Consider the following 14,868-nt stretch of genomic DNA (forward strand, 5'->3'; position numbering starts at 1 on the left):
TTTCCATACAACACCCAGTGCCCATCCCAAAAGGTGCCCTCCTCAATACCCATCACCCAGTGTGTCCATATTTTTGCTATCACTTGTTCTTATCTATCTTTTAAACTTTAGCCAGTTGGTATATCAAGGTTTCAATTTGCTTTTCCCTAACTACTAATGCATCTTTTCATGTTAGCCAAATGACTTCTTTGGGGAAATATGTATTCAAATCATTTGATTGATATATATATTTATTAAAGCTTATTTATTTATTTTAGTAATCTCTACACCCAACGTTAGGCTTGAACTCACAACCCCAAGGATCAAGAGTCACATGCTCTTCAGGTTGAGCCAGCCAGGCACCCCAAGTGTTCTTTATATATTTAAGGACTCTGTATATATAATGGGCCTATATATATATATATATATATATATATATATATATATACACACACACAGACCCTTTACCGACTCTATGGTCTGCAAATATTTTCTCCCATTCTGTGGGTTGTGTTTTCTATTTCTTGATGGTATCTTCTGAAGGACAAATGTTTCTAATTTTGATAAAGTCCAATTTACCTTTTTTTAATGGATCATGCTTTTTTTGATGTCACATATAAGAATTCCCTACTTTTTGAAAGTCTGTTATGTGACTTTGCTTTTATGAAAGACCTACATTTGTAGCTGTTTTTCACTAATAAACTGATATCATCTCTTAATTGATAACCAAGATAACTGAAGAGGACCTTCGCTTTTATGAAAAAAGTCAAAAAGTGAAATGAGTGTTCAGCGTTTGTTTTACAGTGAGCCATTTCATAGATAGTGTGCACCTAGAGCAGTGAGAGTGGTGCTGCCAAGCTCCTTCCCCAAGAACTGCAGTCAGCATCTCAGTGTCAAGGTGCTACAACTTTGACCTGTGTCTGTGAGCCTCTGTGCTCTATCTAGATTTATTTTGTGTATCTATTAGAAAGATGTATCCTAAGGCATCAGAAAAACTGAAGAGATTTTTTTTGGGGGGGAGGGGAAGGTCTAGGAACACTCAATAAATTTCCCATATAGATGAATAATAATTGCTTCTTCACTTTGCACCATTTCAGTTTACAAAAGATTTCACAGGAACACTCTACTTTCAGATGGCAGGGGAAAACTGTATATGAACTCTGCCTAACCAAAGGTCATAAATATTATCTGCCATGTTTTTTTCTAGAAGTTTTATAATTTTAGTTCTTACATTTAAGTGTATGATCCATTTTGAGTTATTTCTGGTATACAGTTGGAGGCGCAGTTGTATATCTTTTATCATGCAGATATCCAATTATTTCAATACCATTTGTTTAAAACGCTATTCTTTTCCCATTAAATTGCCTTTATTGAAAATCAACTGACCACAAATGTAAGCATTTATTTTTGGATTCTCTATACTGTTACATTAATCTATAGGTATATCTTTATGCAATAACTCACTGGCTTAACATAGCTTTATATCACTTTGAAATCAGAAGTGTAACTCCTCTTACTGTGTTCTTCATTTTGCATTTCCATAAAAATTTTAGAACCAGCTTGCCAATTTCTGCAAAAAAGCCTGCTGGGATTTTGATAGAGACTACACTGATTCTATGGATCAATTTGGAGAAAACTGCCATCTTAACAATACTGAGTCTTTTTTTTTTTTTTTTAATTTTTTAAAATATTTATTTATTTTTGAGACAGAGAGAGACAGAGCATGAAGTGGGGAGGGGCAGAGAGAGAGGGAGACCCAGAATCGGAAGCAGGCTCCAGGCTCCGAGCCATCAGCCCAGAGCCTGACGCGGGGCTCGAACTCACGGACCGCGAGATCCATGACCTGAGTCGAAGTCAGATGCTTAACCGACTGAGCCACCCAGGCGCCCCAATACTGAGTCGTCTAAACTGTGAACTTGGAATGTCTTTTTTTTTTAACGTCTTCTTTAGTTTTTCTTGGCAGTGTTTTATAATTTTCAGTGTTAGCGCACCTGGCTGGCTCAGTTGGTAGAGCATGGAACTCCTGATGTCAGGGTCATGAGTTCAAGCCCCATGCTGGGTTTGCAGCCTACTTAATTATAATTTTCAGTGTATTAAGTCTTTTGTTACATTTATTGCCAAGTATTTTATGCTTCTTGATGCTACTGTGAATCAAATTGTATTTTTTTTTTATGTTTATTCATTTTTGAGAGACAGAGCATGAGTAGGGAAGGGGCAGAGAGAGAGACACAGAATCTGAAGCAGGCTCCAGGCTCTGAGCTGTCAGCACAGAGCCCGACATGGGACTTAAACTCACGAACTGTGAGATCATGACCTGAGCCGAAGTCGGACACTCAACCAACTAAGCCACCCAGGCACCCCAAACTGGGGGTTCATTCTAGGATTGTTTAAGGGTAGTATGTAGTACATCTTCTATTCATTTATGTTCAACCTATCTGTGGCTTTGAATCTAAAGTGTGCCTCTTCTACACAGCATAAAGTTCAATCTTTTTTTTTTTAAATCCAGTCTGACAATCTATGCCTTTTAAGTATGTAACTCATTCACATTTAATGTAATTATTTGATTTAGTTGGATATGTCTCTCATTTTGCTATTTGTTTTCTATGTCTCATGTCTTTTGTTCTTCTGTTTCTCTTTTACTGTTTTCTTTTAAGTAGGTATTTTCTAGAATATCATTGTAATTTTTTTGTTGTTTAGAAAAAGTATCTTATCACAATTTTAGATTATTACTTATTTAATTCTGGCAAAATATAGGAACTTTGTTCCAACAGAAATCCATTTCATCCCTCCTCCTTTTTGCTATTATCATATGTTACATACTTATCTTAAAATCCCAATAACACAGTTTTATAATTATTGTCTTACACAACGGTCTTTTAATTCAGTTGAACTAATATAAGAGAAAAAACTATTTATAATCTTCTATATTTATTCCTGTAATTAACTTTTACAGTGCTTTTCCTTCAAGTTACCATCTGGAATCATATCTTTTCAGCTTGAAGGACTTCCTTTAGTATTTCATGTAAAGCAGTATTTCATGTCTGTTAACAACAAATTCTCTGTGTTTGCTATTCTGAGAATGTCTTTATTTTGCCTGTATTTTTCAATAATAGCTCTGCTGGATATAGAATTCACTTAAATTATTTTTGAAAGGAAATTCACATAGATTACACAATTCAATGCCATTTACTGTTTACAATGCTGTGCAACTGCCATGTCTCTCTAATTTCAAAGTTTTCATTCCCCCAGAACACCCAGTCTTCATTAAGTAATCAATCCCAAGACCTACCACCCCATATCCTCCCACTCCCAGGACCTAGCCAACTACTATTCTATCACTATAGATTTCCTTACTCTATTTTTTTTAAGTGTTTATTTTTGAGATAGAGGCAGAGCATGAGCAGGGGAGGGGCAGAGAGAAAGGGAAACACAGAATCTGAAGCAGACTCCAGGCTCTGAGCTGTCAGCACAGAGCCTGATGCAGAGCTCAAACTCACGAACTGTGAGATCATGACCTGAAGTCGGAAGCTTATCCAACTGAGCCACCAAGGTGCCCCCAGATTTCCCTATTCTAGATATTTCACATAAATGGAATCATTCAGTATGTGATCTTTTATATCTGGCTTATTTCATTTTTATAACATTTTTGATGTTTATCCATATAGTACTATATCTCAGTGATCCATTCCATTTTATGGCTGAGCAATATTCCATTGTATGGATATACCAAATGTTGCTTATTCATTCACCTGTCAATGCAGTTAGATTGTTTCAACCTTTTGGCCTTTGTGAATACTGCTGCTGTGAACATTATGTGTGCACAAGTACTTTTATGAATATTTGCTTTCAACTACTTTGGTATCTACCTAGGAGTTGAATTTCTAGATTGTAAAGGAACTGCCAAACTGTTTTTCACAGTAACTGCACCAATTTACATTGCCACCGACAAGGTAAAAAGTTTTAAATTTCTCCACATCGGGGGCACCTGGCTGGCTAGTCAGTGAGAGCGTGCAACTCTTGATCTCGAGGTCATGAGTTTGAGTCCGTTGGGCAGAGTTTACTTAAAAAAAAAAAAAAAAAACAAACAAATTTCTCCACATTCTAGCCAATACTTCTTATTTTCCTATTTTTTTCTACTTTTAATTATACCCATCCTAGTGGATATAACGTGGTATTTTGTTATGGTCTTGCTTTGCCTGTCCCTAATGACAAATGATGTTGAGCATATTTTCATGCGTTTGTTGGCCCGTTGTATATCTCTTTGAGGAAATGTCTACTCAAGTCCTTGAGTAAAACTGGGTTGTTTTGTTTTAACTGATTTGTAAGTTTTTTTTTTAATAATCTGGATATAAGACCCTTATCAGATATATGATTTACAAATAATTTCTCCCATTCTTTAGGTTGTTTTTTTCATTTTCTTGATTTGTGAATCTACAATTCTTAATTGGCAAATTTTACTTTCTACACTTTAATGGTTATCCAAGTGCTTTCTGGCTTCTGTTGTTTCTGGTGAAAAAGTCAGCTGTCAATCATATTGCTGTTCCCTTATATATCATGAAGTCTTTTTGTCTTGCTTTCCATGTTTTTTCTTTGTATTTGGATTTAAACAGTTCAATAAGAACGTACCCAGGTGTAGACCGCTTTGTGTTAATCCTACTCACTCATATTTTTGTATGCATAGATATATGGTTTTCATCAAATTTGAAAAATTTCAGCTATTATTTCTTCAAATATTTTTTTCTTTCTCCCACCTCAATCTGAGATTTTACTGTATGTATTGTTGGCACAGCTGATGTCTCACAGATTTGAGTTCTGCTCATTTTGTTTCATTCTTTTCTTCAAATTGGATAATTTCTATTGTTCTGTCTTCAAGTTCATGGATTCTCTCTCTCTGTGTGTGACCTCCAATTTGATTTTTTGAGTTCCTCCTTTGGTAACCTTTTCAGTTGTTCTACTTTTCAACTTCAGAATTTCCATTTGATTCTTTTTTTTTAATATAATTTCTATTTCTTTATTGACATTCTCTAAGCCACTGTCATTATATTCCTCTTAAATTATTTAAATCTGATTTCCTTTAGTCATTAAACGTGTTTATATCAGCTGCTTTCAAAGTGGTAATTCATCTTTTAGCTGCATATGATAAAGGATAGTAAGAAATACACTAAAGAGGGAACTGTAGAGCTTGCAAAAAAAAAATTAGTAGAAGAAATATAGCGGTCCTAGAACTTGGCACACTGGAAAATAAAACTATTCTTTATCTGTCTCTCAAGCCCTAAGATTCTCAAAATAAGAACTACCCACAGGATAAATATCAGATCAAAGATGTGACTACAAGCTCCTTTTAAAAACCTCAGAAAATTTTATAACAATATTATTTTTTTTTACCTTGAGAGAGGCTGAGACAGTGCGAGTGGGGGAGGGGCAGAGAGAGAGAGAGAGACAGACAGACAGACAGACAGAATCCCAAGCAGGGTCCATGCTGCCAGTGCAGAGCCCAATGCAGGGCTCGAACTCACAAAACCATGAGATCATGACCTGAGCTGAAACCAAGACACTTAACCGACTGAGCCACCCAGGTGCCCCAAACTTCAGAAAATTTTAAAGCCGTGACTACCTGACTCTCTCAACTAGACAAAAAGTCCTCTAAGAAGCTTAAGGGAATTATGCTACAACAGCCTGACACAACCAAAGTAGAGAAAGGCCTGTCTTAAAAAATGAGTTCTAATGTTGTAGCTTTGGGGGACATAGTAGAACACAAATCAGATTCATAGAAAATCCTAGAAATTAAAAATTTTTTTAATGTTTATTTATTTTTGAAGGAAGGAGAGACAGAGCGTGAGAGGAGGAGGAGCAGAGAAAGAGGGAGACACAGAATCTGAAGCAGGCTCCAGGCTTTGAGCTGTCAGCACAGAGCCTGAGGCACGGCTCGAGCCCACAAACCTGAGATCATGACCTGAGCTGAAGTTGGGTTCTCAACTGACTGAGCCACCCAGGCAACCCTGAAAATCCTACAAATTTTAAAGGAAGATGTACCAGCTGGATTAAAAGGGACAGAGACTATTCAAAATGAAAAGAGGCCTGTGGGATTCCAATTTTCTATAGGAAGGAAGTATGCTGAGAAAGCTATTCAGCTTCATAAGACATTTCTTATGTAGAAGGAGAGACTTCTTAGAAAGCAGCATTAAGAGTCCAGAATGTGGTACCAAGAACCACAGAGAACAATGGATTAGGGAACCATTCTCATGAAGTTCCCTAGTCACATTTCCCAGTCAAGGCACATTTCCTGCTCTTGGAGTAGATGACCCTGACAATATGTGCCCAGCTAGATTTCAGAACTGATATGAACCAACAACTGCTATGTGCCACGTGCTATGTGTTATCTCCCCCTTTTTAGGGGAATGTCTATTGCCATTATTCTATTCCTGTGACAACAGTGTATACTGTGTATATGGGGCAGATAAATTTTCTTTTTAGTTCCTAGGTCTCTGGATCAAGAGGAACTGCACATGAGGACTGGGAGGGGATATTTTGCACGTGATATACTGGAGCCAGAGGGAGACCATAGTAGAAACTCATAATAACAGCTTTCAATAAATCTTATTTCCTTGTGGCAATGCCCTTTTGCAATGGGATTTTACTGCACCTCCCTTCAAAAGGTACAGTCTGTTTTCCCACTCTCTGTATCTGAGTTGACATGGTGACTTGATCTAACCAAAACAATGTGGTGGAAGTAACACTGTTACTTCCAAAGCTAAGCCTTAAAAGACACTGAAGCTTTACCTTCTTGAAACATTCATGCCACCATGTAAGAAAACGTCCAGGCTTTCTGAATGATGAGAGACCATGTGGAAAAGAGTACCAGCTGACAGTGATACCCAGGTGTCAGACTGTTAAGAAGCTATCTTAGACGACTCAAGTCCCAGTCAAGTCACTAGATAACTGCAGCTTCATGAATGACTTTTCCAGTGACCAACACAAGTCCTGCCAGGCGTAATTAAATGTTTTAAGCCACTAAGTTTTAGTGGTTGTTAACACCAAAAACGATTAAAAACAGGCTCTATGTTTAAAGCTTATGACTCTTGAACTTGAGTAAAACTTGAGACATACAAGGGTAGTCCAACATGGGTCAAATATTTTGGTTGGAGGAAAATTTCAGTGAGAGAGTAAGAATGAAATTTCAGGGGGCACCTGGGTGGCTCGATCAGTTAAGTGTCAGACTCTTGATCTTGGCTCAGGTCATGATCTCACCATTTGTGAGATCGAGCCCCACAATGGGCTCTACACTGACATGCAGAACGTGCTTGGGATTCTCTCTCTCCCTCTCTCTCTCCCTCTGTCCCTACCCTGCACACGTGTGCTCTGTCTCTCTCAAAATTAATACATAAACTTGAAAAAATAAATAGAAAACAAGGGTCTTTCATGTTTAAAATAAAAAAAGAATAAAATTTTAGGATGCCCGGTTGGCTCAGTCAGTAGAGCATGTGACTCTTAATCTCAGGGTCATGAGTTTGAGCCTTATGTTGGGTGTAGAGATTACTTAAAAATAATTAATTAAAATAAAATAATAAAGAGCTCTTCCTCTCCTTAAAATAATTTTCCGGGGCGCCTAGGTGGCTCAGCCGGTTAAGTGTCTGACTTCAGCTCAGGTCATGATCTTGTGATTTGTGACTTTGAGCCCCACATCAGGCTCTATGCTGATAGCTCAGAGCCTGGAGCCTGCTTCAGATTCTGTGTCTCTCTTTCTCTCTCTCTCCTCTCTCTGCCCCTCCCCCACTCATGCTCTGTCTCTCTCTCTCTCTCAAAAACAGATTTTTAAAAATTTAAGAAATACGGGCACCTGGGTGGCTCAGTTGGTTGGGTGTCCAACTGTGGCTCAGGTCATGATCTTGCAGTTCGCGAGTTCCAGCCCCAGGTGGGGCTCTGTGCTGATAGCTTGGAGCCTGGAGCCTGCTTCCGATTCTGTGTCTCCCTCTCTTTCTGCCCCTCTCCTGCTCGTACTCTCTCTTTCTTAAAAATAAACATTAAAGATTTTTATTAAAAAATAAAACAAAATAATTTTCATAAAGAAACCAAGAGTTAAAGCTACATAAGCTTTTTACTATTTTTTTCCTATAAGTAATTTTTACTGATTATGACATTCCTTCATTCAACTAACACCAGATGTTTTTCCGATTGGCTGATTTTCTTGCCAGAATCTAAGAGGAAAAACATTTTTGTATGGCTAAATAAACCTAAAACAAAGTAAGTTTGTAATTCCTCTGCCTAACATCTTGTTCCTAGTAGAAATACAATTTCATAAAAAAAAAAAAAAAAAAAAAAAAAAACTATGGCCAATACATTACCATCTCATGAGTAAATTTATCATAAGAAAAGAAATTCCTAGATTAAAAATGCCATGGAAGGGATACACGTAGAAAACAGACACATTACTTAATAGGTCAAACTTTCTGCTTTGGACACCTTTTAACATCTGACTCAACATTCTGAGCTTTCTTTCATCCTGACTTCTGTCCTGTTTACTAACCAAAATCTATACCCACTACCACTGCTCCAGTATTCATTGCTCTCAGTATAAAATAAGTATACACTTTCATTCTGTTTCCTGTTGGTTATTTCTTTCACTTACTCGGTTTTAACTATCCCCAGCAACATTCTAGGGCCCTGAGGACTCCGTGAACTTTTGATGGACTACTGGGTATGACTGGAGCTCATTTTGGGTGCTGCTAAATCCAGGAAATCTTCCATGCCCTACTGAAAACTTCTTTCCAGGTCATGACGCGAAAGGAAAGAACGGAAAATTCAAAGTAGCAATATAATTACTTGTGCTTCTCTCTCCTCCTCCTTCACTTCCCTTAGCCACACCCCATCTATATACACACTACAGAACTAAGAGTAGATACAGCCAGGCAATAATGGGATTTGACTCAGGATTAGCAAGTATTTAACCTCTAATCTCATATTCCAAAATGTCACAGGGGTTGGTAAATCAAGGGAAAGTAGAGTTTGATTTCCTCATGTACAAATGCTAGTCAATGTGCCAGAAATTGAAAACTGGCAGAAGCTGTGGAATTTTCCAAGACATATGTCAGATAGTAATTTTACAATTCACTGACAAACACACGTTCTAAATCATCTCACTGTTATGGAAATATTTCCAAAGCAATAGTATTTTAACATAGCCACGGTATATATTTGTAGTAAAAGCATTCCCCTGTTTTAGATAACACAGAAACAAATAAAGTACACAGCACCCTAGATATCCTAACTGCATGCCAGAAATTATATTTAAATTTAAAAAGAACCAAGAGAAACAATGTTAAATTAGAACAAAGATTTTTAAAGAAGTGAAGAAATAACTTTGCGAGAAAGTCATTAAGGGAAAGGGATACCAAGTTAATAGACCAAGGAAATGTATTAGACTTCTTAGGCCATGATATGAGCTAGACAATGGTCCTATTATGAACAAGACAGCTAAACAAAGGATGAATGATATAGCTAGATTATCTGGCTGGTATTAACTGATAAATATCTGAAAAGAGGTCTCTACAATATGCCATACAATTTCACTGAACTTTTTAAATTTTTTATTAAAAATATTTTTTTAATGTTTATTTATTTTTGAGAGAGAGACAGAGAGAGAGAGAGAGAGAGAGAGAGAGAGAGAGAGAGAGAGAGAGTGAGTACAAGCGAGCAGGGGAGGGGCAGAGAGAGAGGAAGACACAGAATCTGAAGCAGGCTCCAGGCTCTGAGCTGTCAGCACAGAGCCTGATGCAGGGCTCAAACTCACAAACTGTGAGATCATGACCTGAGCTGAAGTTGGATGCTAAACCAACTGAGCCACCCAGGTGCCCCCACTGAATTTTTATATAAAAAATCAACCAAGACAAATGGACTCTGGAAAAACAGCAAACTCTTCCCTATCCGTACATCCTATAGAATCTTCTAGGAGGTTCTTCTGGTATTTGTCTTTTTCTAAATATGCTTGATTTATCAAATTTAGATGTTATCTAATGACATCCTGCCATGGAATATAAGTATTTAGCTTCAACTCCTACCTCCCCCTTCATATTCACTGTAATTTTATCACAGTCTTTGTTTAAATGAAGAGTCAGTGTGACTATGATTATAGAGAGATACTAGTCCAAGTATTGCTAGGCCAAGTAGAACAATAAGACAATGCAATGTACTTCTGTCTACAAATTAACGTCTACCCCATTTGTTTCTACTTTCTCTATATACAGATTTTTAATGTTTATTTATTTTGAGAGAGAGAGAGAACAAACATGAGCAGGGGAGGGGCAGAGAGAGAGCGAGACAGAATCCCAAGCAGATGCCATGCTGTCAGTGCAGAACCCAACGTGGGGCTCGATCCTTCGAACTGTGAGATCATGCGTACCTACGCTGAAATCAAGAGTCGAGCTACCCAGGCATCCCTCTATATATTTTTAACTTTTCCTCAAAAGCTCCAACATTTGTCACATGTCTATCAATATTTTCCATAAGCTCAAACACATCAGATACTGTTTTCTCCTGCAGCTGTACCTTCCCAAAACCCTTTGCTCTTTCTTCTTTTTTACTCTGTTGGGGAATTCTTCGGACTGGCTACAAAGTTGTCACCTTGGGCTCTTCCTTAGCTCTTCTCTTTGAATTCTGCTTCTTGAATCTGATTTCTTTTTCATTGCTATGTAATAAGGGCAACTTGTAAACAAAAAAAGCTCATGAGAACTGAAGTTTTGGGTGGCTCAGCTGGTTAAGCGTCCAACTCTTGATTTCAGCTTAGGTCATGATCTCACATTTCAAGAGTTTGAACAGTGTGAAGCCTGCTTGGGATTCTCTCTCCCTTTTCTCTCTGCCCCTCCCCCATGCATGCATGTTCTTGTTCTCTCAAAATAAATAAATAAATGTTAAAGATAAAGAACTGAAATTTTGGAGCCACTTGTATGTCTAAAAATATCTTTATTCTAGACTCACATTTGACTGACAATTTGGCTGGGAATAAAATTCTAGGTAGGAAATCTTTCCCACTGAAGACATGAAGACACAGCTTGATGAATTTCTTTTTTTTTTTAATTTTTTTTTTTAACGTTTATTTATTTTTGAGACAGAGAGAGAGCATGAACGGGGGAGGGTCAGAGAGAGAGGGAGACACAGAATCTGAAACAGGCTCCAGGCTCTGAGTGGTCAGCACAGAGCCCAACACGGGGCTTGAACTCACAGACCGCAAGATCATGACCTGAGCCGAAGTCGGACGCTTAACCGACTGAGCCACCCAGGCACCCCAGCATTTCTATCTTTCTATATTACTACTGGGATACGTAACGCCATTCTGATTGGTCCTTTGAATGTAACCTCTAGATACTCTTTCCAGAAGCTTTTAGTAAAGTCTCTCTATCCCCAGTTTACTGAAATTTCATAATCAAGTCTCTTGGTCTTTGTCTTTTTACTATTCTTTCAGCTTTTTCAATTTGCAAATCTATGACTTGGAAAATGCTTTGGATATTTTTTGGGTATCATTTCTTACTATTTTCTCTGTCCTCTCATATTTGTATTTCTATTAGTCTAATATTGAACCTCCTGGTCTATCTTTAATTTTAAAAATTAGTTTTCTCCTATTTCCCTCATTTAATCTTTTTGTTCTAATTCCTAGGAAATTGCTTCAATTTTACCTACAATCCTTCCACTATTTTGGGTGGGGGAGATTAGAATACTTTTTATTTTTAAAGGTTATTTCTTGTTGAAAGATTTTCAAAATAACATCCTGTTCTTTTGAAGATGCAACATTCAATCTTAGAGATTAAAACCCTTTTTGCCATCCACCCCAGTTTTCTCCCCTTTGCTCTCTGCCTTGTCTCTTTTATTTGTTTGGCCTCTCATTTTAGAGGCTTTCCTTAACAATCTGGTTATTCTTTGGCTGTACATTCCTATTAATGGCATTAAGAAGCTAAATGGAAGCTCATTGTGATTTCGAAGACCCACCAGTCTGTATGCAGATTTTCATTTAATTCCTTGGCTCCAAACCCCTATCCTCTTCATGCATCTGATGTTCCTGGGTCCAGAACCCTCAGCTTCCATTTTCTTGGAGAAAAAAATCCCCAGTTTCCTAGAGGGGGAAGAAGTAGTTTGCATGATTCAACCACTTCATATAAAACTTTCAAATATTACCTACTTTTTTTTTTTTTTTTTTTAAACATTATCTACTTTTAATCTCAAGCCTCATCCTTGTCTTTTTGGAGACATTTTGTTACCAATGTTGAGTCTCTGGGGAGGTTGTGCTGGGTAAACTCACTTGCTTGTCTCTGCAGAAAACCCGGGGTGTAACTTCTTCCATTTGGCTAAATTACTTAACACTCTTCTATCCATTTTGTATCTTCTAAAAAACAGATAAAATTTCTCAACTATGGTGGTTTCTTCTTCTTCCACTCATTTTTGTCCCTGGGGTCTTATGCCTCTTTTTATTCCTTTATTGTAATTTTAGTACTATTTGAAGAGGAAAAGAAGAAATACATGTACTCAGTCAAACCACCATGTTTGATAAAAATTCTAGTTTCGGATGTCTAGCATAAAATCATTAACCACATTTACTAAACTTGTGGAGACCAAAAACCCCATCAGGATAAATAAGACCTTAGAATTACGATTCAATATGATTTCTAAAGGACAGTGTCAAGAGGAAATTAAATAGGGGTAAGTTAAAAAATCTTGCATTTAGATTAGGCAATTACCAGTTACATAAATACAAAACAGGAAACCTGGCTTCACAAAAAAACTTAGTTTCGGTTTATTATGAGTCATTTATGTAACTTACTGTGACAAATTTTAAAAGAAAGACTATCTTAGGACATTAATGGGAAGCATAAGGACTATATCAAGCTAGAAAACCACCCTACTCTTTATTTTGAATGGTTATCAATAACTCTAATGTCACATTTGAGAAAGGAAACTAATTATCATTTAGAAGATGGATCCCAGGATACTGAGAGGTTCTAAAACTAAGTCTTAGGGAAAATGGTAAAAATGAGATGAATACTCAAAATCTTGAATGGAAGAACATTTACAGTTGCTATCAAATATCTTGAAGAACTGTCCCTTGGAATCAAGTAGTTCTAGATTATTCCAGATAGCCAACCTAGAAGAATGAAGGCAATTTGTATTAAGACAAACAAAGCTTAAGTGAATTTACAAAGCTATGAGCTCTCTCCATTACTGGTCAGCCCGCCTTCCCAATTTCAAGGATGTGTCACAGAGTAGATTCTCTCATTGAGAAGGAGCTTGAACTAGAGGAAATTAAGTTCTGTACCACTAAAAGAACAGTAGAATTAAAGAAACCAAGAGATGAGGAAGGTCATTATACAATGATAAAGGAGTCAATTCATTAACAGGATATAACAATTGTAAATTTTTAGACACCTAAATATATAAAGCAAACAGTAACAGAACTAAAGGGAGCAATAAACAGCAATATTCCTACTCTCACCAACAGACAGAACTGCCAGGCGGGGAATCAATAAGGAAACAGAAGATCTGACAACACTATAGACCAAATCGATCTTAGAGACATATACAGAACATTCCATCTAACAGCAGAATACACATTCTTCTCAAGTGCATACAAAACATTATCCAGGACAGAACGTGTTAAAGCACAAAACAAATCTCAACAAATTCAATTAAGAAGGACGTAATATCAAGTATCTTCCTTGATCACAATTGTATTCTGATGTGTGTTTTCCAACACTATCAAGCAATTCTCCAATCCTAGTAAACACTAACTGGGTATCCTACAAATTTAACTCAGTTCTGACACTATCAGGAGATAGCATCAAATCCCACAGGTTAAGGGCTTAGTCCTATAAGACTCCCCACTTCAGATGCCAACTGCGGACCTAGATTGTTACCTGTGCTCCTGACCAACTGGCTATAAATTGGTGGTCCCCATGATCCCCTCTTTAGGCTCAATTAATTTGCTAGAAAGGCTCACAGAACCCAAGGAAACATTAACTTACATTTGCCAGTTTATTATAAAGGACACAGATGAACAGCCAGATGAAGAGGTATATAGGATGAGGTCCAAAGGGTCCCGAGCACATTAAGAACTGGGGTGTGCAACGCTCTCTAAACCTCATAAGTTTTGAGATTTTTATGGAAGCTTCATTACATGGGCATGATTGATTACATCACTGGCCATCTGTGAGTGATTCAACTCCCAGTCCCTCTCTCCTCCTCATAGGTGGGGCTGGGAGAATAGACGGATGGGATTGAAAGTTCCAACCCTCTAGTCATGATTGGTTTCTTTGGCAACCAGCCTCCATCCTTAAAGGCTTACTAGAGGCTTTCCAAAAGTCACCTTATTAACATAAACTCAGGTGTGGTTGAAATGGGCTTGTTATGAATAACAACATGCCATTTCACCTTTATGGCTCTAAACTGAAGAAAAAAAATCAAATATTATAAAAAAAGATGTTTCCATTGCTCTTATCATTTAGGAAATTCTAAGGGCTTGGGGAGTTGTGAGCCAGGAATTGTGGGCAAAGATCACAACACTTATTCATTATAAATCATAATATAACAAGAATGAAACTACAAATCAGTCACAGCAGGAAAATTGGAAATTTCACAAATGCATGCAAATTAAACAACATACTACTGAACAACCAATGGATCAAAGAAGAGATCAAAAAGGAAGTCAAAAAATATTTTGATACAAACAGAAATGGAAACACAACATAACAAAAGTATGGAACATAGTAAAAACAGTTCTAAGATGAAAGCTTATAATCATAACTACCTATATTAAGAAAAAAAAGGGGTGCCTGGGTGGCTCAGTTGGTTAAACGTCCAACTCTTGGTTTCAGCTCAGGTCATGATCTCACAGTTCGTGAGTTCAAGCCC

At 37.3% G+C, this 14,868-nt stretch overlaps 1 protein-coding gene across 3 annotated transcripts in view; it reads right to left on the reverse strand.

Moving 5' to 3' along the window:
- Nucleotides 1-14,868, reverse strand: part of FBXL20 (F-box and leucine rich repeat protein 20) — a 101,330-nt gene that overhangs the window by 54,540 nt on the left and 31,922 nt on the right. The window contains exon 2 of one of the 3 annotated variants that reach the window (XM_053212218.1): nt 11,956-12,079. The exons of the other annotated variants lie outside the window; for them this stretch is intronic. The gene's annotated coding sequence lies outside the window, so the exon portion shown is untranslated. The remainder of the gene's footprint in view (nt 1-11,955; nt 12,080-14,868) is intronic. 3 annotated transcript variants of the gene reach the window in all.

This window comes from Acinonyx jubatus, chromosome E1, assembly GCF_027475565.1.
Source record: "Acinonyx jubatus isolate Ajub_Pintada_27869175 chromosome E1, VMU_Ajub_asm_v1.0, whole genome shotgun sequence".
NCBI lineage: Eukaryota > Metazoa > Chordata > Mammalia > Carnivora > Felidae > Acinonyx > Acinonyx jubatus.